This window comes from Hypanus sabinus, chromosome 12, assembly GCF_030144855.1.
Source record: "Hypanus sabinus isolate sHypSab1 chromosome 12, sHypSab1.hap1, whole genome shotgun sequence".
Classification (NCBI taxonomy): Eukaryota; Metazoa; Chordata; class Chondrichthyes; order Myliobatiformes; family Dasyatidae; genus Hypanus; species Hypanus sabinus.
Genome location: NC_082717.1, coordinates 91,516,674 through 91,540,767, shown reverse-complemented (window position 1 = coordinate 91,540,767; position 24,094 = coordinate 91,516,674).

Sequence of the window (24,094 nt, the reverse complement as noted above, 5' to 3'; positions counted from 1 at the left end):
CGAATGGCCTATTTCTATGCTGTGTAACTCTATGACTCTGGAGAGTGGAATGAGTGTGGACTCTCTCAGCTGCTGGACACCGGAGTGGTGTTGGAGGAGTTACTGTCACCTTCCCGTCAGCTTGAACCAGTCTGGCCATTCTCCTCCGACCTCTCCCATTAACGAGGCTTTCTCACCCACAAAACTCCACTCACTGGATGTTCTTGTTTCTCACACCATTCTCTGTAAACTCTAGAGACTGTTGTGCATGAAAATCACAGGCGATCAACAGTTTTTGAGATAGTCAAACCACCCCATCCCCATTCACTCCACACTCAAAGTCACTTACATCACATTTCTTCTCCATTCAAGCGTTTAGTCTGAACAACAACTGGCCTCTTGACCATGCCTGCATGCTCTTCTGCATTGAGTTGCTGCCATATGATTGGCTGATTAGATATTTGCAATAATGAGCAGGTGTACTGAATAAATTGACCACTGAGTGTAAAATTCCCTTTGAATGTGAAGACAAGTCCCCTGATGCTTTATAGAAGTGTTATTAAACAAAGACTGGCGATCAAGACACAGAGCAAGGTATCAGCACAACCAGCTGAAACATGTTTGTTTTTAAAGTGCAAAAAAAGAACAAATGAAGCAAAAAGAAAAAGAACTTTAGAGAAGGAGCTCAGAGACTGGGGTTAGGAAGTTGAGAATATGGTCACTGACACTGAGATGATTTAGAACAAGAAATGAGGGAGCCTTGAGATTTATATCATAGGAGGGGGGAGCGTGACATGTTCGTAGCGAGACCTGGTTACAAGAACCGGGGTTTGTTAGTGCTGCACTGGGCAGTAGGCAGGGACAAGGTAGGCCAATGAACTTGGATTGTTAATGTATGTGCAGCAAAGATGTGGAATAGAGTATATTGTGTAGAGGATGGGGCAAGGCAAAGTAAATGTTGAAATAGTCTAGGCTGATGTAACAATGGCAAGATTAAGGTTTAACCAGCAGATGTTCAGAAGCAGATGGGTGGAGTCAGATAATGATATGGAAATTGGAATGGGCAGAGCTAATAAGAATAAATGAAGCATAACCTCCTTGTATTCCAACCTCATTCATGCTTTTGATTACCTTTTGCATTGATTCACTTAATGATTACAATACAGAAATTATTCCTGTATCTTTCTCTGAACAAATCCCCTTGCACACTTCTCCAGATTAAAGGATGTTTCCAAACACAGGGCCTGATTGAATGGGCATTGGCTATCACAGTACATCGGTAATTAGTCAGGAGAGATGGAGGAAATCAGAGTCAGGTTTATTATCATTGACATAAGTCATGAAACTTCTCCTGTCCTTTCCAGTCCTGAGAAAGAGTCTTGGCCCAAAACCCCAATTTTGTGTCTGTGGTGAAATGTGTTGATTTGTGGCAGCAGTACATTGTCAGACGTAAAAATTACTAAAAATTGCAAAGATGGTGCAAAGGACGAATTATGAAGTAGTGTTCATGGATTTATGGACCATTCAGAAATATGATGGTGGAGGGGATGAAGCTGTTCCTAAATCATTGAGTGTGGTCTTCAAGCTCTTGTATCTCTTCACCAATGGTAGTAATGTGAAGGGGGAATTTACTGCATGGTGAGGTCTTCAGTGATGGACGTTGCCTTTGTGAAGCACCACCATCTGAAGATGTACTCAATGGTGGACAGCGCTGTGCCTGTGATGAGGTGGCTGAGTCTACAACCCTCTGCAGCCTCCTGGGATCCTGTGCATTGGAGCCTTCACACCAGGCAGTCATAACGTTCTCCATCGTACACTGCATTTGTAGAAACTTGCAAGAGTCTTTGGTGGTGTACCAAATCTCTTCCATCTCTAAATGAAGTAGAGCTGATGACTTGCCTTCCTTGTGATTGCATTAATGTGTTGGGCCCTGGATAGATTCTCCAAGATGTTATTGCCCAGGAAACTTGAAGCTGCCCACTCACCCTTTCCACTGCAGAGCCCTCAATGTGGACTGTCTTGTATTCTCTCAACTCCCCCTTCCTCAAGCCTACAATTAATTCCTTGGTCTCGCTGGAGTTTAAGGCAGTTGCTGCTGCCAACACCACTCAACCAGCCAATCTATCTCACTCCTGTAGGCCTCCTCATCCCCATATTAGATTTTACCAGCAACAGAGGTGTCTTTGATGAATCTATAGATGATGTCCTTTCACACTTGGGACAAGCCTCTATCTAGAGGCCTGTTCCAAATTAGAATGAACATAACCAATTGGGTCCTCTTCAATGAATTACATTAAACAGTTTTACATAAACACATATTTAATAACAATGGCTTGCATTTATATAGCACCTTCAATGGAACAAACATCTGAAAACATTCTTCAATGATGGCAGTGTAATGCTAAAGCCAAGCCATGTTCAGGTGGAAGTGTCAAGCAGAGTCCTTGCACTACCATGGGCTTGTCTCTAATTGTGCTTTTGTTGCATTAATGTCTTGCTTTGCAGTCTTTTTTTCTCTTCACTGTTTTGTATACATTATGAATAGGTTATGTATAATTTATATTCTATGTGCTGTCTGAACATACACTCAATGGCCACTTCATTAGGTATACCTGCACACCTGCTTGTTAGTGCAAATATCTAATCAGTCAATCATGTGACAGCAATTCAATGCATTAAAGCATGTCAACATGGTCAAGGGCTTCAGTTGTTGTTCAGACCAAACATCAGAATGAGGAAGAAATGTCATCTAAGTGACTTGACCGTGGAATGATTGTTGGTGCCAGATGGGATGGCTTGAGTGCCTCAGAAACTGCTGATCTCCTGGGATTTTCATGCAGAAGGTGACAGTAACTCAAATAACCACATGTTACAACAGTGATGTGCAGAAGAGCATCTCCAAGTGCACAGCATGCGAATCTTGAAGTGAATGGGTGACAGCTGAAGAAGACCTCAAACATCCACTCATTGGCTACTTTATTAGGTACAGGAGGTACACCGAACATAAATTCAATTTGTGGTTACTATTACTATTCAATTTTATAAAGACTTGTAAAACTCCAAAGTACCATAAGGTATCACTCATCAGGGAGATTAGAAGGGAACAGTGCAGATTCACCATTCATGTACATATTAACCCATTCATCCCAAGGCTAAGGGGGTTAGAATGCAGGATGACCTGCAAAAACCTGGCAAACAAGAAAAAATCTGCAGATGCTGGAAATCCAAGCAACGCACAGAAAATGCTGAGTTCCTTCAGCTTTTTGTGTGCATAAACCTGACACTGAGTTTGGGGAATAATCCTGTCAAGATACTTAAAGTTTCTATTAATACTAAAGGCCAATTTCAACCTCTCGCTGTTGAAGCTTGAACGCGTTAAGTCAATGAATGCCATTCTAAATTATGTGAATTGAATGGTAGAGTTGCAATTTATTTATCAACTAGGGAATACCCCCAGAACATTCAGGGGGTCTCCGTTGTAAGTGAGGTCACATCAGAGTGATCTATTGTCCTTGTACCTTGTATTGTCTTGGACCTTTTGACTCAAAGTCCAAGGTTATTTACTGATTTATTAATTTGCTTATTTATTATTGGGGTATAGCACAGAACAGGACCTTCCAGCCCTTCAAACTGTGCCTCCCAGCAACCCCTGATTTAACCCTCGCCTAATCACGGGTCAGTTTACAATGACAATTATCCTACGAACCGGTACATCTTCAGACTGTGGGAGGAAACTGGAGCACCTGGAGAAAACCCATACATTCCAAGAGGAGAACACACAGATTCCTTACAGACAATGATAGAATTGAACTCCAAACTCCAAGGCACATGTCTCTGTATTTAGGGGCTCTGCAATCTAAATACACTGAGAAAGAAATGCTGAAAATTATATGTAGCTATGACAGGAGAAACATATAAAATTATGAAAAAGATAGAGGCAGGAAAGTTGTTTCCACTGGTAGGTGAGACTAGAACCAAGGGACATTTCCTCAAGATTCAGGGGAGTAAATTTAGGATGGAGATGAGGAGGAACTGCTTTTCCCAGAGAGTGGTGAATCTCTGGAAATCTCTGCCCAATGAAGCAATGGAGACTACCTCAGTAAATATATTTAAGATGAGATTGAATAGATTTTTGCATAGTAGGGGAATTAGGGGTTATGAGGAAAAGACAGGTAGGTGAAGATGAGTTCATGGTCAGATCAGCCATGATCTTAAACGGTGGAGACGGCTTGATGGGCCAGATAGCCTACTCCTGCTCTTCTTTCTTATGTTTTTTATATTATTTGCAAGAGAACTGAGTTTATAATTTGTTTTGGCTGAATATTAATTGGTCAGTCAGTTGGAAATCTAAAGACCTCCTTGGAAGTTATTGAGAAGTTTAGCTTATACTTTTGTGCTTGACTCCCTCTTTCCTTCTGCTTCATGAGCAGAGTCCATGAGAAAGAAAGTTCTTCTCTCCTCTTTGTCCTCCTCACCTCTCTCCCTTTTCCAGCCCTCCTGATGAGCATTCTAACTGGGTGCATCACCATCCGGTATGAAGGGATAACCACACAGGATTGGAAAAGCTGCAGTGGGTTGCAAATTCAGCCAACTCCATCATGGCCACTAGCCCCCCCCCAACATTAATAATACCTTCAAAAGGTGATGCCTCAAAAAGGTGGGCAACCATCATTAAGGACCCCCATCACCCAGAGCATGCCCTCTTCTCATTGCAACCATCAAGGAGGAGGTCAAGGAGTCTGAAGACACACACTCAACACTTCAGGAACAGCTTCTTCCCCTCACTATCAGATATATTTTTATACATCTAAAGAATGCTTTATCCCAATTAGAGTTCAAAATCATGGAACAAAAATAAAGGTTAGACTGCAAATTTCCAGAAAACTCAAGTGCCTGTGATGCTCATTGGGATTGGAGTTCCCACAGAGTTGTCGAGTCTGTACCCACGGGCCGTGATCACTACCTCACTATTGTTTATCCTTCCTCTCTTTCTGCTCTGCTTATATCATTACTAGGGCAACCATACGATAGAACATAGAACACAAAACGTGTTCACTTCAGCTGAAAGTCCACCTGAGGGATGGGGTCTCTGAAAGAGCAAGTACTCTGTCAGCCAAGCTGATTGTGCTGACATTTCCGATGTGGGTTTTGACCTCACAAGCTTCTGACTGAGGCGGGCACAGTTGGGCTTTATGCAACATAAGGGCAAGTAGGAAACAAGAGCAGTGAGGTAATGCCGCAGCCCTATAAAACCCTTCTTCAAGCACACTGGAGCATTGCGCTCAGGTTACCACATTTCTAGGAAGGATGTAGAAGCTTTAGGGAGAGGGCAAAGGGAATCTACCAGGATTTTGCCTGGACTGGAGAACATGTCTTCTGAGGATAAGTTGAGCAAGCTAGGACTTTTCTTTCTGGAGTGAAGGAGGATGAGAAATGACTTGATAGAACCGTACAAAATGATAAGAGACATAGATCTAATACATAGCCAGAGACTTTTGCCCAGGAGAGACATGACTAATATCTGGGTAACTTTAATGAGTTGGCAGGTATAGGGAGGATGTCAGAGATAGGTGTGCTTGGAATGCACTGTAGGGCTGGTGATAGATGTGGATACATTCAGGACATTTAAGAAACTCGTAGATAAGCACATGGATGATTAAAAAAATGGAGGGCTATATGGGAGGGAAGGGTTGGTTAAAAGGTCAGCACAACATCATGGGCCGATCAGCTTGTACTGTGCTGCAATGTCCATTTAGACCTTTTGAGGGAATTGTACAGCTGACAATTAACCTCCTGACCTGCATGTTCTTTGGAATGCGGCAGGAAACTGAGGCACCCAGAGAAACCCACAGAGTCACAAGGAGGACATGCAAACTCCACACAGAGAGTTCCAGAGTCAAGATCAAACTAGCCGTTGAGACATTCCTGAGATTAGAGCCAGTGAAGTTCATTGGAAAATCAGAGCTCCTGGATAAAAAACAGCCTGGAATAAAAATCCGTACCTCTGTGTTAGTTTTATCCAAGATGTAAAGGTATATTCCCAATCTTCTTACAGCTATAGTTTTGAAATTCCCAAACCAATTTGTTTACAAAGTCACTATTGGCAATAGCTTTACGTTCCGACAACAGAAATTTCATAAAATAGTTATTATTTGCACATTCAAAAGCAAAAGACAGCCCTTAAGACAAAGGAGCAGAATTAGGCCATTCAGCCCATCGAGTCTTCTCCACCATTCCATTGTGCCTGATCCCGGATCCCACTCAACCCCAAACACCTGCCTTCTTGCCATTTCCTTTGATACCCTGACTGATCAGGAAACGATCAACTTCTGCCTTAAATATACTCGCAGACTTGGCCTCCACCACAGTCTGTGACAGAGCATTCCACAGATTCACCACTCTCTGGCTAAAAAATCCTCCTTACCTCTGTTTAAAGGCTACCCCTAAATTTTGAGGCTGTGCTCTCTAGTTCTGGATACCCCCACCATAGGAAACATCCTCTCTACATCCACCTTATCTAGTCCTTTCAACATTCGATAGGTTACAATGAGATCCTCCTGTAATCTTCCAAATTCCAGTGAATACAGGCCCAAAGCTGCCAAATGCTCCTCATATGTTAACCCCTTCATTCCCAGCCAATGCTGAAAATCTAATATCAAACAGAAAATGCTGGAAATCCTCTGCCATTTGGACGGGATCTGTGGGGGCAAGCACAACATTTGACATTTCGGGTTCACACTCTGTGTCCATTCTCTGAAGTGAACCATGCATGAGTTGTCACAGGTTCCCAGCCCATGCACAGGGCGCATAAACTCTCTATGACACACTTACAACTCCAGACATTGAGTCCTTAGTCTTCACTGGGGTGACAGTTTGTTTCTGTGGTTGATTTGCTAACACCCCTGTCAGGAGTGACAGAGCATTTCTTTACCAAGATCCTGATATGAACCACCTTCCTGACAGGTGTAGGATCCTGACAGAACCTCTTGATTTGCAATGCTTACTTTGCAAAGCGCATTACACTTTGTCGCTCCGACAACTTGCTCTTGGCATCTTCCTGCAACAGAGAAGCTCACATCTTCAAAGTGATCAAATGTTTCCCTTTCTCCAGTAAGCTCATCCATCCCTGGGTGATCCCGAGCCTCACGGACTTCAAAGCCAAGATCCTCGGAATCACTGAAACCCATGAGACGAGTGATGAAAATACCTTGATGTCATGTCGCCATGACAATGTGCTCGGTTGCCTAGAGATAAAGTGCTGATGAAGGAATGGTCCCGTTCTAAACTAGCTCAGCTGCATCAGCTTTGGGAATCGCAGCTTGGCCATCCTTCTGAGGGGGGTTCCTTCCGGAAGGAGTGCAGATTGTGAAAAGCATAATAGAAAATATCATTTAAAAGTCCTCCGACATTTTACAAACTATAGAATATAGAACTACGAATTCTGTTTAATTCTACAAAGGGACTTTGAATTTCCAAGCCTTAGTGTTGAAATATATCTTTGAGACAAATCAGGGACATCAACAGTAAAAAAGTGCTGCCCCAGCCTTGCATAATGATAAATATCTGCTTCGGTTAAGCTGCTGTCTTTCTGATGTATGGTGATTTTAATCTAAAACCCAATGACGCTAAGCAGTGATTGGTGGGTCAGATTGCTGGGAGTAGTATTTTAATCTAAGGTGAAAGTCAAAGTCGAGTTTATTGCCATACACACAAGTACGTGTATGCACAGGAACAATGAAAAGCTTATTCGCTGCAGCATCACTGGCACATAGCATCAGATAAGCAGTATTCACAAGAAAAACATAAATTAAACATAATTTATACACAAATTTTACAGGAAAACATAACTAGAACAAAAACAAAACCAAGTGTGAAGTGGTCATAGTGGCGGTCTAAGTGGTCAAATTGGTCATGGTGGTGCGATCGTTAAAGGGACGTCCTTCAGCTTTCAAGTGGCAAGCAAAGGCAGTAAACGACAGATACGTGTAGCCTGATGGATGCTTGAAGCGTCCATGTGTTTAAGGTGAAGTTAAGTCCTGTTCCAGCAACTGCGATGATTGTAAAATCATTGAGTCCACAATGATTACATAGAAATATTTTTTGGTCTCTGCAGAGAACTGTTTCTACATTTCTTAAACACAGATCACACTGCACCATGTGAACTACAGGGGGAGTAATTTCCCCCGCTACACCGATAAACTTGTGACCATCAGCCAGCTGTTCCAAGACCCATTAACCAGCTGCATAGTTCGGTACAAATTAGTTTGTAAATTCTCCACAGTGAATACAATCCAAATTGTTAGTGAAGCTGAAACAGTGAAGCTTGTTTTAATTGTTTGAAATGTGCCAAGGTCATAAAAGTCCACCTTAGGTCAATTTTAAAACAAGTACATTACAATTCATAAGTTAGGGAAATGTTCTTCCTTTTGTCCAGCCTGGTTCTGTCAGGATAATACCATACCCCATAAAGCAAATTATATCTTTCAAGCACACACAGAGACTCATGCTGGGAAATTCAAATGAACAGGATAGCCACAAGGCAGTTGTCACCTTTTGCTCCCAGATTTGCTGTTACAAGAAACAGAATATTTTATAATCATCCAATTTATCCTTTCCAGTTCATAGCTGGAATACATAAAAGTCACGTTCCACATGCTGAAGTAATTACATCATCACCGTGTGTCCGCTTGGACTTTTACTTTTTCATATTCTATTGGCTGGTTCAGTTTACATTAATTTATACAATATACGTGTCAGTATTTATCACCCGTTATTGGTTTGCTCTTTGACAGGCCCTCTGCTACTTGAGACAGTTGTGATAAAAGGGTCCCAGATCTGGAAAATTAACTGTTCATCTTTCCACAGATGCTGCCTGACCTGCCGAGTGTTTCCTGCTTTTTCTGTGACTACTATTCTCTACACCGAAGATCGTCTACTTCTCTGAGGATTGTCATCTTGTCATGGCAGAGAGGCTTGCGATCTCCTGAAATCCCAAGGGTGACGCAGTCTGGAGCTAAGCCAACTGCTCCTGGTAGGTGAGTTTCCAGACGAAGAGTGATCCAACTGGAACGTCAGCAGTGGAGCTGGCGGAAGATGATGACACATCATAATGGGAGTGAAGGTGGAAGAAAGCTGCTGTAGTGAAGGGTTCCATAGTCACCTCACATCATGCTACTGGGTCCTGACCTCAAGCTGGTGTGGTCCGTGTGGTGGCTGTGCGTGTATCACCATCCGGACGTTAAACAAAGTCAAGTACAGCTGTTCTCCATTTAGGGAATCCATCCCAACATCCCGGTTATGTGGATTCTGGATCTGTCTCTACCCGATGACCCACCAGTACCTTCGGAGAACATCATACTTGACTCATTTGATCACACTACTATTGCCACGACAACACAGGGAACGGACACGTGATAAAACAGACAACATCAGCGTGCTTTCCTAAATGGGATCTTCCCTGACAAATCCATTGGCATTCTTTGAGGAAGGAACTGGCCAGATAGACTTAGGAGAGTCGGAGGATGTTGTGTACTTCGATTTTCAGAAGGTGTTTGACAAGGTGGCCACTAAGTAAGAAAAGACCCCATGGAATTAGAGGAAAGATACCAGTAATGAGAGAAGACCGCCTGGGGCTCCGGACAGATAAAACAGTGATGCGCTGCTATTGGTCTGTGGTAGGAACACGGGACCAGGGGAAAGCTGGTCAGCCTAAGGCCTTTCGGTTCGACTGCGACAGAAGCAAACCTCTTGTCTGTTTGCCACTCGTACATCAAGATCCCCTCATTTACTGACCTTGGCCTTGCCATTTAAATTGACCCAAGACCAACAGCCATATCTGCTGGACCTACAGTTGTGTCTGTTGTTGTACCAAAGACACACAGGGGCATGTGGTATTGTATCCAAGCCCCACAGTAGCCTATTTTGTACCTGGGACTCACATCTGTATTTAGTGTTGTACTCAGGACTCACATCTGCATTTAGTGTTGTACTCAGGACACATCTGTATGTAGTGTTGTACCCGGGACTCACGTCTGTATTTAGTGTCGTACACGAACTCGCATCTGTCTGTAGTGCTGTTAGTGGGACTCACAGCTGTATGTAGTGTTGTACTCAGGACTCACATCTGTATGTAGTGTTGTTACTGGGACTCACAGCTGTATGTAGTGTTGTACTCAGGACTCACATCTGTATGTAGTGTTGTACCCGGGACTCACATCTGTCTGTAGTGTTGTACTCAGGACTCACAGCTGTCTGTAGTGTTGTACTCAGGACTCACATCTGTATTTAGTGTTGTACGCGGGACTCACATCTGTATGTATTGTTGTACCCGGGACTCACAGCTGTCTGTAGTGTTGTACTCAGGATTCACATCTGTATGTAGTGTTGTACTTGGGACTCACAGCTGTACAGTTTTCACCCAGAAGGTGGTTGTAATCTTGGACACACTTCTCGAGAAAGTGGTGGGGCAGGGACTCTCTCAAGACTTAAGAAGCATCTAGACAATCCCAGGAATGACAATTGCATTGTGGTGTGTGGACCGGGTGCTGGTAAATTCTACTGTTAGTAACGGATGCTGAGGTCAGCGTGGACGTAGACGGACAGAGAATATGCTCCTTTGCTGTACAACTGCATGTCCCTCAGCAGTAAATAGAGTTTCTCCATCCACAATAATTAGGAGTCTCTGTTTTCTGAAAATGATTGCTCATTTGAACTATGATTTGTTATCTGATAAATGTCCCATCCTCCCGTTATTTCAATTTAATTTAATTTACCAGTTGACAGGGCCATCACTTTGATAAAGAGGATGGCAGCTGATGTTCCACTGATGGTATTTACCTGAATCTGACAGGCAGAATGATAAGGCCTTTTAATTTACACATTTTGTTTCTTTACAGAAGGCTGTCTGGAATGAAATCACGCAGGGTGAAATGTAGTTAGGCATCTGATGAGCAATTTTACTGTTCAGGCTCAGCTGGGATCTGCGAACGTGGCTGTGTTAAAATTCATCCTCACCCTCGCTCTGGATCCAACATAAACCAGTAACAATATTAGCTATATTGGCAGGATCTTCAATTTTGTCCAAGTGGCTTCAAACCAAACATCATGAAATGAATATATCTTGGACTCAGCTAAAGCTCTCTTGGTAGCACGGTTCCCTTGGAGTCAACCGGTCAAGGATTCAAGTCACAATCCACAAATTTCAACGCAATCTAAACTAGCAGTACAATGTAATTCATAAAAAACAACCAATTCTGCCGATGCTGGAAATCCAAAGCAACATACACAAAATGCTGGAGGAGCTCAGCAGGTCAGGACTGGAAAGGAAGAGGTATTTTTCCCTTCCCTTGTGGTGGTCCTGAGGGAGGGCCTCGGCTTGAAACATCGACTGTTCGTTCATTTCCATGGATGCTGCCTGACCTGCTGAGTTCCTCTGTGTGTTACAGTGCAATATTGTGGCATCTTTGAGGCCGTTCCTCCACTATCAAGAGATTGTGTAGCACTAACTTGAGAGGAAACACCAATGCCCTGGTGTGGAATGGTTTACAAGAAGTGATGGATACAGCTCAGTCCATCACAGGAAACATTGACCACATCTATAAGAAGCAGCGCCACAAGAAGGCAGCATCCATCAATGAAGTCACTTACATCCAGGCCCATGCTCTCTCCTCACAACCACCAGCTGGCAGGAGGTACAGGAGTGTTAGCTTCCACACCAGGATAAGGAACAGTTAATACTCTTCAACTGTCAGGCTCCTGAACCAGTGTCAATAATTCACTCACCTCAACTCTGAACTGATTCCATAACCTATGGGTTCACTTTCAAGGACACTACATCTCATTCAAAGATTCAAAGTACATTTATTTTTGAAGTATGCATTCAATATACAGCTCTGAGATTCGTCCTCCCGTTGGCTGCCAATGGAAAAGGAAACCCAATGGAACCCATTCAAGAAAACATCAAACACCCAACCCTCAATAAAGAGAACAAATTGTGCAAATGACGAAGGCTGAGGAACAACACATGGAATATCAAACATCAAACCAGTTTCGCTCAGGTCAACGCCATGCAACTAGCCAATGCAGGTCGCGGGGCCATGTCTTCAATATTATTTATTTATATTCCTATGAATGCCTGCAACAACATGATAAAATATATGTACTTCGATAATAAATCTCCTTTTACTTTGACTTGCCTCGACAGCATATCCCCAGAGTACAGCAGGGCTCCGCTCCTGAATAACCCCAACAGTTTGAAATTTGAAACTGTGTTCATCAGCTGAGTTCCCACAGGACAGAAGAGGCCTGCAGCTTCACAGCAGCTGGCGAATCCATCCCGCCACGTCTCCAAACACTCGTTTGTATGTTCGGGCCGTACATAAATTGGACATTTGTAAGGTGCACATAAGCCATATAGAATTAAAAGTTCAAAGGTCAAAGTAAATTTATTATCAAACTATGTATATGTCACCATGCCACCATATTATACCCTGATTCAGAAAAGTGATAGAATTTATGAAAAACTATAAATAACAAAGACTGACAAACAATCCATGTGCAAAAGAAAAGAAGAGAAATCTTCAAATAATAAAAAGTAAATAAACAGTATTGAGAACGTGAGTTCAAGTCAAGTCAACTTTTATTGTCATTTCGACCATAACTGCTGGTACAGTGCATAGTAAAAATGAGACAACGTTTTTCAGGACCATGCTGTTACACGACACAGTACAAAAAACTAGACTGAACTATGTAATAAACAAAAACAGAGAAAGCTATACTAGACTACAGACCTACACTGGACTGCATAAAGTGTACAAAAACAGTGCAGGCATTACAATAAATAATAAACAGGACAGTAGGGCAAGGTGTCAGTCCAGGCTTCGGGTATTGAGGAGTCTGATAGCTTGGGGAAGAAACTGTTATATAGTCTGGTCGTAAGAGCCCGAATGCTTCAGAGCCTTTTCCCAGACGGCAGGATGGAGAAAAGATTGTATGAGGGGTGCATGGGGTCCTTCATAATGCTGTTTCCTTTGCGGATGCAGAGTGTAGTGTAAATGTCCATGATGGCGGGAAGAGAGACCCCGATGATCTCAGCTGACCTCACTATCCGCTGCAGGGTCTTGCGATCTGAGATGGTGCAATTCCCGAACCAGGCAGTGATGCAGTTGCTCAGGACGCTCTCAATACAACCCCTGTAGAATGTGATGAGGATGGGGAGTGGGAGATGGACTTTCCTCAGCCTTCACAAGAAGTAGAGATGTTGCTGGGCTTTCTTTGCTATGAGGCTGGTGTTGAGGGAGCAGGTGAGATTCTCCGTCAGGTGAACACCAAGAAATTTGGTGCTGTTTACGATCTCTACCGAGGAGCCGTTAACGTTCAGTGGGGAGTGGTCGCTTCGTGCCCTCCTGAAATCAACAACCATCTCTTTTGTTTTGTTCACATTAAGAGACAGGTTGTTGGTTCTGCACCAGTCCGTTAGCTGCTGCACCCCCTCTCTGTAAGCTGACTCGTCGTTCTTGCTGGTGAGACCCACCACAGTTGTGTCATCGGCAAACTTGATGATGTGGTTCAAGCTGTGTGTTGCAGCACAGTTGTGGGTCAGCAGAGTGAACAGCAGTGGACTGAGCACACAACACTGGGGAGCCCCCGTGCTCAGTGTGATGGTGTTGGACATGCTGCTCCCGATCCAGACTGACTGAGGTCTCCCAGTCAGGAAGTCTAGGATCCAGTTGCAGAGGGAGGTGTTCAGGCCCAATAGGCTCAGCTTTCCAATCAGTTTCTGAGGGATGATTGTGTTAAATGCTGAACTGAAGTCTATGAACAGCATTTGAACGTATGTGTCTTTTTTGTCCAGGTGGGTTAGGGCCAGGTGGAGGGTGATGGCAATGGCGTCATCTGTTGAGCAGTTGGGACGGTACGCAAACTGCAGGGGGTTCAGTGAGGGGGGCAGCAGGGTCTTGATATGCCTCATGATGAGCCTCTCAAAACACTTCACGATGATGGATGTAAGTGCAACGGGACGGTAGTCATTTAGACAGGACACTGAAGACTAGTCAGCAAGTCTTTACCGGACTGTGATGCAACCAGTCAGGATACTCTCGATAGAAGTTTGTCAAAGTTGTAGATTGCTCCTTGAGTCTACGCAAGATATTAAGTAAGTAGAGGTGCTGTCATGCCTTCTTTGTGATGAAACTTATGTGTTAGTCCCAGAACAGATCCCCTGGTATAATCATTGCAAGGAATTTAAAGTTACTGACCTTCTCCTCCTCCGGTTCCTGAATGAGGGAGCATTAATATAATAAGACATGCCAGGTATTTCACCAAAGAGTAAGTAACCAGGCAAAATTTGTCTGTGAGTGAGATAAAATATTAAGGTGGAAACCAGATGCTTAAGAAATGTGGGGATCAAGGATCAACTTTATTCACTGTGTACATCTATATGTATTGGGAATTTGCTGAGGTATGTTGGTCAGGGCGTGACCTACAACAACAAAAAAATCCAACAATTATAAAGAATAAAGCCTAAGAGAATGACGGGAAATTTGGTACTGGTTTATAAAATTACGAGAGGTATAGAGAGGGTAAATCCAAGCAGGCTTTTTCCACTGAGGTTGGGTGAGACTAAAACTGGAGGTCATGGGTTAAGGGTGAAAGGTGAAACATATAAGGGGAACATGAGGGGGACCTTATTCACTCAGAGGGCAGTGAGAGTTCAAAGGTTCACTTAGTATCAAAGTACACAACTCTGAATTTCTTCAATTCTCTAGGTAGCCATGAAACCAAGAAAGAAAAGAAAGGCAGCACGATCATCAATCCCCAAATCCTCCCTCCCCACAAAAAAATGAACAGAAACAGAATATCAGCCCCCCAAATCCTTCCTCCTGCACAAAAATTAACAAGTCAGATCAGGCACATCGAACCCCAAATCCCACTTCTCACACAAGAACAACAAGATTGGGTGAGAAAACACAGAATGTAAAAACCGTAAGTCTGAAAAAAGAGTCTATAGTCCAAGTCCACATTGAAAATGCAGAAGACCCTGGGTAACGCTCTCCACAGCACCAGGCTGTCCCCTCTCGGGTACAGAGCAAGCAGCTGCTGCTCACTCTCCGCACTCGCTTCAGTCTCCCTCGTCGCTTTAATCACCGAATAACTTGAGCTTTAATCAGCAAAATGGAGCCAAACATTATCCTGCAACCTGCCTGCTAGAAGGTTCTCACATGCTGCCTCTGCCTCTCGAAATCCTTGCAGAGTGCTGGATCACCTGAACGATCTCCAAACTTGTCACTTTAGTCAGCAAACAATGGAATCTATATGGGGTCAAACGTCGGCTGGCACCCCATCCTGCAGCCTTCTCACCACAAGGTTCACTCTGACTCCCAGAACCTTCTCAGAGACCGCAGAGCGCTGGAGCACCCACTGATCTCCAAACAGCAAAACACGGGCTCCGACGGTTCCAGAATCACATTCAAGATGAGAAACAAATGGAAAAGACTTAAAAGAAGTGAAGAAAATGGTTTCATTTTCTATCCAGAAGTCGTCAATCAAAGAAGCATTGTACGCAGGTATCCAACCAGCTTGACCGGAAGTCAAGGACCAATCTACCAGCGAAAGTGGTGGATGTGGGTTTGACTTCAACAGCTAAGAGGAGTTTGGGTGGGAGGGGCATGAGGGCAATAGTCCAGGTACACATCAATGGGACTAGGCCGAAGGGTTTATTCCCGTGCTGTTGTGCTATTTGACTGGAAGAATAAATGGGCTTGAAAATCAATCCAAACTACTGCAGACTTTGAGAATCTGAAATTTAAAATAAATGTTGGAAACTCTAAGATCTTTGACAAGTGGAACGAGAAACTGACTTAATTTTAGAGGAACCAAGAGAGATCCTTCGTCAGTCCTGATGAAGGGCCTCAGCTAAAAATGCTGACTGTTTGCTCCTCTCTGTAGCAGCTGCCTGTCCTGCAGAGTTCCTCCAGCATTTTGTGTGTGTTGCTCGGATTTCCAGCATCTGCAGAATCTCTTGTGTTACAGGGCAAAGCCTGAGGAACTAATTCCTTCGCCCCAAACCCTAACTTGGTTTTTCTTCTTATGCATAAGTAAACTTGCTGCTTCCATCATCACAATATATAATCTCTTCTCACACAGAATGTGTATGCAAAAATTGACCATCAGCATTGTCTCAGTAGTAGTTCCCATAACCTGAGTAACTCCTCTGTTGCAGATGCTGCTCAATCCACTGATAATTCTCCAGCAACATGGTTGACTCTTTAATGCCCTCTGAAATGGCCTGGTAAGCCACTCAGTTGTATCCAACTGCTAAAAGGAAAATAACAAGGAATGAACCCAGATGGATCACCGAGGCACTGGAAACGACAATGGCAAAGACAGCCCTGTCGATCCTGCAAACTCCTCCTGACTAACATCTGGGGACTTGTGCCGAAGTTGGGAGAGCTGACTCACAGACTAGTCAAGCACCAGCTTGACATAGTTGTACTGACAGAATCAGACCTTACAGTTGACATTCCGGACTCCACCATCACCATTCCTGGGTATGTACTGTCTCACCGGCAGGACAGACCTAGCAGAAGTGGTGACACTGCAGTGTACAGTAGAGAGGGCGTTTCCCTGGCAACTCTCAACGTCGACTCTGGACCCCATGAAGACTCATGACACCAGGTTAAACATGGGCAAGGAAACCTGCTGCTGATTACCATGTACCGTCCTCCCTTGGCTGATGAATCAGTACTTCTCCATGTTGAGCAGCACTTGGAGAAGGCATTGGGTCTTCAATGTCCAGCACCGAGAGTGGCTTGGTAGTACCACCACAGACCGATCTGGTCAGGTCCTACTGGACAGAGCTCGAGACCGGGACTACAGCAGGTAGTGAGAGAATCAATAAGAGGGAAAAACACACTTGACCTCATTCTCACCAACCTGCTGGCCGCAGAAGCATCTGTCCATGACAGCACTGGTAGAAGTGACAACCACACAGTATTTGTGGAGACTAAATCCTGTCTCCACATTGAAGAAACCCTCCACCGCGTTGAGTGGCAAAACCATTGTGCTAAATGGGGTAGACTTTGAACAGATTTGGCAGCCCAAGTCTGGGCATCCATGAGGTGCTGTGAGCCATCATCAGCAGCAGAATTGTACTCAACTACAACCTGTAACCTCATGGCCCAGCATATCCCCCACTCTAACATTACCAGCAGGCCAGGGGTTCAACCCAGGTTCAACGAAGAGTGCAGGAGGGCATGCCGAGAACAACACCTCAATATGAGGCGTCATCCTGGTGAAATCACAATACAGGACTACTTGAATGTCAAACACCAGACAGAGCTAAGTGGTCCCACAACCCACAGATTAAATAGAAGCTCTGTAGTCCTGCCACATCCAGCCGTGAATGGCGGTGGGCAATCAAAAACCTCACTGGAGGAGCAGGTTCCACAAATATCCCCATCCTCAATGATGGAGCAGCCCAGCACACCTGTGCAAAAGATAAGGCTGAAGCATTTGCAACTATTTTCAGTCAAAAGTGCTAAGTAGATGATCCAGCTTGGCCTCCTCCAGAAGTCCCCAGCACCCCAGATGTCAGTATGCAGCCAATCTGATTCACTCCACACAATATCAAGAAACAGCTGAAAGCACTGGACACTGCAAAGGCTATGGGCCCAGACACAATCCCTGCAATAGTCCTGAATACTTGTGTCCAGAACTTGCCACACCACCAGCCAAGATATTCCAGTACAGCTACAACACCGGCATCTACCCGGCAATGCCCAGGTACGTCCAGTGCACAAGAAACAGGACAAGTCCAACCTAGCCAATTACCACCCTATCAGCCTGCTCTCAATCATCAGCTAAGTAACGGAAGGGGTTATCAACAGTGCTATCGGGCAGCATCTACTCAGCAATAACCTGCTTACGGATGCCCAGTCTGGGTTCCATCAAGGCCAGTCAGCTCCTGACCTCATCACCTCCTTGGTCCAAATACGGACCAAAGAGCTAAATACCAGAGGTGAGGTGAGAGTGATAGCCCTTGACATCAAGTCAGCATTTGACCAAGTATTACTTAAATGGTGAAAGATTGCAGCGTGATATTGTGCAGACAGACTTGGGAGTGCTCGTGCATGAATTGCAGGTACAACAGGTTATTAAGAAGGCAAATGAAATGTTGGCCTTCATTGCTAGAGGGATTGAATTGAAGAGCAGGGAGGTCATGCTGCAACTGTACAGGGTACTGGTGAGGCCGTACCTGGAGTACTGTGTGCAGTTCTGGTCTCCATACTTGAGGAAGGATATACTGGCTTTGGAGGCAGTGCAGAGGAGATTCACCAGGTTGATTCCAGAGATGAAGGGGTTAACCTATGAGGAGAGATTGAGTCGAGTGGGAATTCAGAAGAATGAGAGGGGATCTTATAGAAACATACAAAATTTTGAAAGGGATAGATAAGATAGAAGTAGGGAAGTTTTTTCCATTGGTAGGTGAGACTAGAACTAGAGGGCATTAGAACAAAGTTCAGGGGAGAAGATTTAGGACAGAGATGAGGAGAAACTGTTTTTCCCATAGAGTGATAATCTGTAAAATTCTCTGCCCAGAGAAGCAGTTGAGGGTTCTTCACTAAATATATTTAAGGTACAGTTAGATAGATTTTTACATAGTAAGGGAATCAAGGGTTATGGAGGAAAAGGCAGGTAGATGGAACTGAGTTTACGGACAGATCAGCCATGATCTTATTGAATGGTGGGGCAGGCTTGATGGGCTGGATGGCCTACTCCTGCTCCTATTTCTTATGTTTTTATGTTCTTATGGCATCAAGGTGCCCTAGCTAAAATAGAGTCAATGGGAATTAGGGGGAGAAACCTCTGCTGGCTGGAATCATTCGTGACACAAAGGAAGATAATTGTGGTGGTTGAAGGACAATCATCTTATCCTTAGAACATCCTCAGGGACCAACCATCTTCAGCTGCTTCATCAATGACCTTCCTTCCGTCATAAGGTCAGAAGTGGGGATGTTCGCAGATGACTGCACAATGTTCTGCACCATTCATGACTCCTCAGATAGCGAAGCAGTTCATACCCAAATGCAGCAGGACCTGGGCAATATTCAGGCTTGGGCTGACAAGTGACAAGTAACACTTGATCCACGTACGTGCCAGGCGATGACCATCTCCAACAACAGATGCTCTAACCATCGTCCCTTGATGTTCAGTGGCATCACAATCACTGAATCCCCTACTATCAACATTCTGGGGGTTACCATTGACAGGAAACTAAACTGGTCTAGTCATATAAACACCGTGGCTACCAGAGTAAGTCAAAGGCTAGGAATCCTGTGGTGTGTAACTCACCCTTTGACTCCCCAAAACCTGTCCACCATCAACAAGGCTCAGGTCAGGAGTGTAATGGAATACTCGCCACTCAGCTGGATGAGTTCAGCTCCATCAACACTCAAGAAGCTTGACACCATCCAGCACAAGGCAGCCCATTTGATTGGTACCCCTTTCACAAACATCTAATCCTTCCACTATCAACGAACAGTTGCAGGAGTGTGTACTATCTACAAGATGCATTGCAACAACACACCAAAGTTTCTAAGGCTGCACCTTCCAGACCCACAACCTCTGCCATCTAGAAGGACGAGAACAGCAGATACACCACCATTTGGAAATCCCCATCCAAGTCACTCACCATCCTGACTTAGAAACATATCGTCATTCCTACATTGTCGCTGGGTCAAAATCATGGAATTCCCTCCCTAACAGCACTGTGGGTGTACCTACACCTCAGGGACTGCAGTGGTTCATGAAGGCAACTCATCAGCGCCTTCTCAAGGGCAACTAGGGATGGGCAATAAATGCTGGCTTAGCTGGCGACACCCACATCCTGTAAATGAATAAATATAAATAATTAAATAAAAGATTGTTGGCTGTTCCAGATTCCAGCATCTCTTGTGTTTCCTCTGTGAATGGTATTGCTGTGGGAGTGTTGCAATGGCCCACTTTGAAATTAGACACCAACCTAGAACTGCACCTTCTTTCTCTTGTAGATGTAACAGTCTCCCCCACCCCAAACCATGGAACTATTTCAAAGAAATGTTATATCTACTTCTTATTCTTCAATAAATATTGGTAAAGAAATATCTTACTATAATAAAGAATATTACCTTGGTGGTCATACAACACAGAGGAAGGTCCTTTGGCATAACATATCAATACTAATCATCAGATACCTATCTACACTGATCCCATTTGCCAACATGGTCACTAACAATTCAAGAACAGATCTAATTGCTTCTTGTGAGAGTACTTCTTCCATCCCCCACTTTGGCAATGGGTTCAAGATCCCAACTGCTCTCTGTGTTTTTCACTTTAAAAACTTACCCACTTTAAAAACTTTCCCACACATTTTTTACTGTCAATGTCAGATATGATGGATAGCCAATCATATTAGGTCCCTGACAAATTCAGGATACAGCAACAAAGAATTCAGTAAATCATGATATGGTTAGGAAGAACCAGTGTTGGATGACGAAAAGGAAACCAGATCTAATCAACCAGAAGGCGCTTTTGCACATGTAGTCACGAAATCAACAAGGGGAAGTGGTTGATGTGATATATTTAGAGGCAAAGCAGAGGAGGTTACTGCACAAGATTCAAATTCAGTGGAATAGGGATAAGAGAGTAGGTTGAAAAGAGGGTTACAGGATGATTCAAGATTCAAAGTACATTTATTATCAAAGTATGTATGCAGGATACACCCATGAGATTTGTCTTCCCACAGACAGCCACGAAACAAAGAAGCACCATGGAACGCATTCAAAGAAAAGAAATTAAACCGCACCCCCCCCCCCCATCAAAATACCAATCACACAAACTGCAACAAAAAAATCAAGCAAAGGAACAGGATATAAAGCACAAAATGGAAAGGTAGGTTTCAGTTCAGCTTTGTTCATTATCTGCAGGCTGTCCCAATTCAAAATCACTCAAACTAGCAACAAGAAAAAAGAACAATCAGCAACTAGAAAACATCAGAAATATGAATTAGAGTCTACCGTCCAGAAAATAGCATCAATTCAACCTTGCTGCAGCACCATCGAGGAAGAAAGATCGCTCAATGTGAAGGACCTTCCCTCGGGAGCAGCAAGTGAGTAGGAGAGAGAGACAGACACACACCGACTCCTTCCTCTTGCAGCAGCGAGCGAGAGGCTGGTAGATGGTGCTGAACACTCACTCACCTCCATACCCTCCTCAATGATTTCAGTCTTTCTCAGTGCTGTAATTGGTGAGAAATGGGGTTGCCCATGTGCTTGCTGGCTTTATGTGCCACGTTTTGCTCACAACCTTGTGGTACCCTCTTGGAGACAGCAGAGTATCTGATCAGCCTTAAAACACACCACCAGAATGTAGATGACAGGCTCCACCAGTAACAGAACCACGTCTGAAATAAAAAGAAGATGGAAAAGAAATGAAAGGAGTTGGTCCGTGACCCATCTTGAGGATGTCGCTCTTGGTAATGTTACTAGCCGAAGCCAACATTTTTCAAGATAGTTATGTTTATGTGATCAGGCACTGAAAGGGCCTCATCTGTTTACATTGCACATCAATATTTCTGCTGAGGAAACAGACCCAATCTCTATAACAATACAATGGCACCTGGGACGGATGCAAATAACTAGGCTTGCAAGAGTAGTGGCTCCACGTTCTATTTTGATTCCAAAATTCAGTTCCCTTGAGATTAAGCAGTTGTTAAGAGCTGAATTTCTTGTACATGATACAGGAGGCAAAAACAACATTCAAATTCCTTCGGGCAGCTTGGTGACAAAGAGTTTATTCTATGTTCTGCACCAGTTTGCCACCCTCAAGTTCGGCATTCCAAAGGCCACCTCAAAGCATTGCTGAAGATGCAGAGGAGAACTACCAAGATGCTGCCTGGATTAAAATGCATGGCTTGGGAGGATTGAAAGAGTGAGATTGGGCTTTCCTCTCTGGAGTGAAGGAAGATGAGAGGTGACCTGATAGAGGTGTAGAAGATGATAGGAGGCATAGATAGCGTGGACAGCCAGAGATCTTTTCCCAGGGCTGAAATGGACGATGCCAGGGGTTATAATTTTAAGTTACTTACTTACTGCCCATTACATCACCGGTGTGTAGGGCAGCAGTGAAGATCCTCCATCTCTGGTGGTGTTCAGGACTTCCTTCATCATACCAGTAGCTTCCTCTCGGTTTTCACTACTGTCAGTCATGCAAGTCCCAGGCAGAGATTCAGGAATACCGTCACTCTCAGACATAAGAAGATTCTTCATTGTTGTTTCCATAACAATTTTGTTTTAGCAGTCAGGGTTGTTAGTCCTGAGCTGAACCCATGAACCTGGAGGATAAATGGACCACTCTTAGTATGCCTCTAACTTTTGTTTGGCATGGGTGACCCTACCAAGAGCCAAAGTATAAAGCCCTGACTCCAGCCGACATATCCGGGTCATTGAGGCATGCAAGCCTCCAAGCCCATCAAGGTTGGAAGATAATCTTCTTAAGGTGATTGGAGGAAAGTATAATGGATATCAGAGATAAGTTCTTTACCCAGAGAGTGGTAGTGGTTCAGGCAGATACATTAGGGGCATTTAAGAAATTCTTAGATCAGCACATGGGTTATAGAGTTATGTAGGAAGAAAATGTTAGATTGATCTTGGATTATGTTAAAAGGTGGGCACAACATTGTGGGCTGAAGGGCCTGTGCTGTGCTGTAAAGTTGTATGTCCAATATACACAATGACAATAAATAAAATCATTTCTTTTGTTTTTCTGCTGAAGATGCTTTGAAGTGCAGTTTGAAGAGATTATTATTTAACAATGCACACTAGAGCTTTACAGTCGCCTAACACTCTCTCAACCTTTCTGTTACCAAACTGTTGATGATGATAACTTTTAAGTTATTTAATGAAATCAGCCATGACGTCAGTCTAAAATTTTAAAACTGATTATGATTTTCTCTGTGACTTGTGTTTGTAACAGTTTTTGAGTCACAGGGGCGACATGGTGGTGTAGCTGGTAGAGCCGTTGCCTCACAGCTCCCAGGATCTCGGTTCAATCCTGACCTCGGGTGCTATCTGTGTGAAATCTGCATGCTCTCCCTGCATCTTCCCCGGTTTCCTCCCACATCCTAAAGTCGTCAAATTGCTCCTAGTGTGTACGTAGGGCAGAGGCAGGAGATCAGGAGGAATCAATGAGAATGTGAGAGAGGATATAGGGTGTATAAGTGAAGGAATGGCACTAATATGAGCCAACATAGGTTCAATGGGCTGAATGGCCCTCTATTTGATGAGAAATTGGGGGAAGTCTCCAGCAAGGCCAGATCCTATTACTGATTGCTCATTGCTCACAAAGCCAGTGAGTTAATAGTTGGCGTGGTATGAGACTGAGATCTCTCACTTTGCAGATTGAGTAAGGGCTGGAGGAATTCTCCAGCGGTCACGTCTGAGTTTAAACTCAAATCCTCCACATCATTCCACTATTGATGCTTCATTATGTGGACTTCCCAGTGAAGTCAAACTCAAAGTTGAGTTTATTCCCCTTCTGTATGCTCAAGTACATACAGTATAATCCAAAAGATAAACTGTTGATCTCTCAGTCTACCAGACTTTACTCTTTGGAGGTGCAGTGGCAGGCACCGCTGATAAAGATCGCCATTACATTCAATGCTCCAGCACAGTCTGAGAGGTATTTGATGACAAGGAACATAAAATCTGGCACAGCACCTATGTCCTAACAGGCAGCAGTGACCTCTGACCTCTCTGTTTGTCTGAATCACAGCTCTGGCCCAGCCATGTAGATGCTATGGCCAAGAGAGCACACCAGAAGGCTAAGGGAATCCAGCGTGCCTTTTCAGACCCTCAGCAATTCATTCAGATGCATTCCATTTGTGCTCCGGCTGCCACCTTCCAGGTTGGCAGTCTGATAGTTTTTCTGTACAAGGGTGAGGGGTTTGCAAGTTTTGTTTCTTTTTCCTTCTCGTGTGGTGGGGGGTGGTGGCTTTTCTTCAACGACTCCTGGAGTTTTTCTGTATCTCATGGCTATCTGGAGAAGACAAATATCAGGTTTGTGTTGTACATGCAGATTT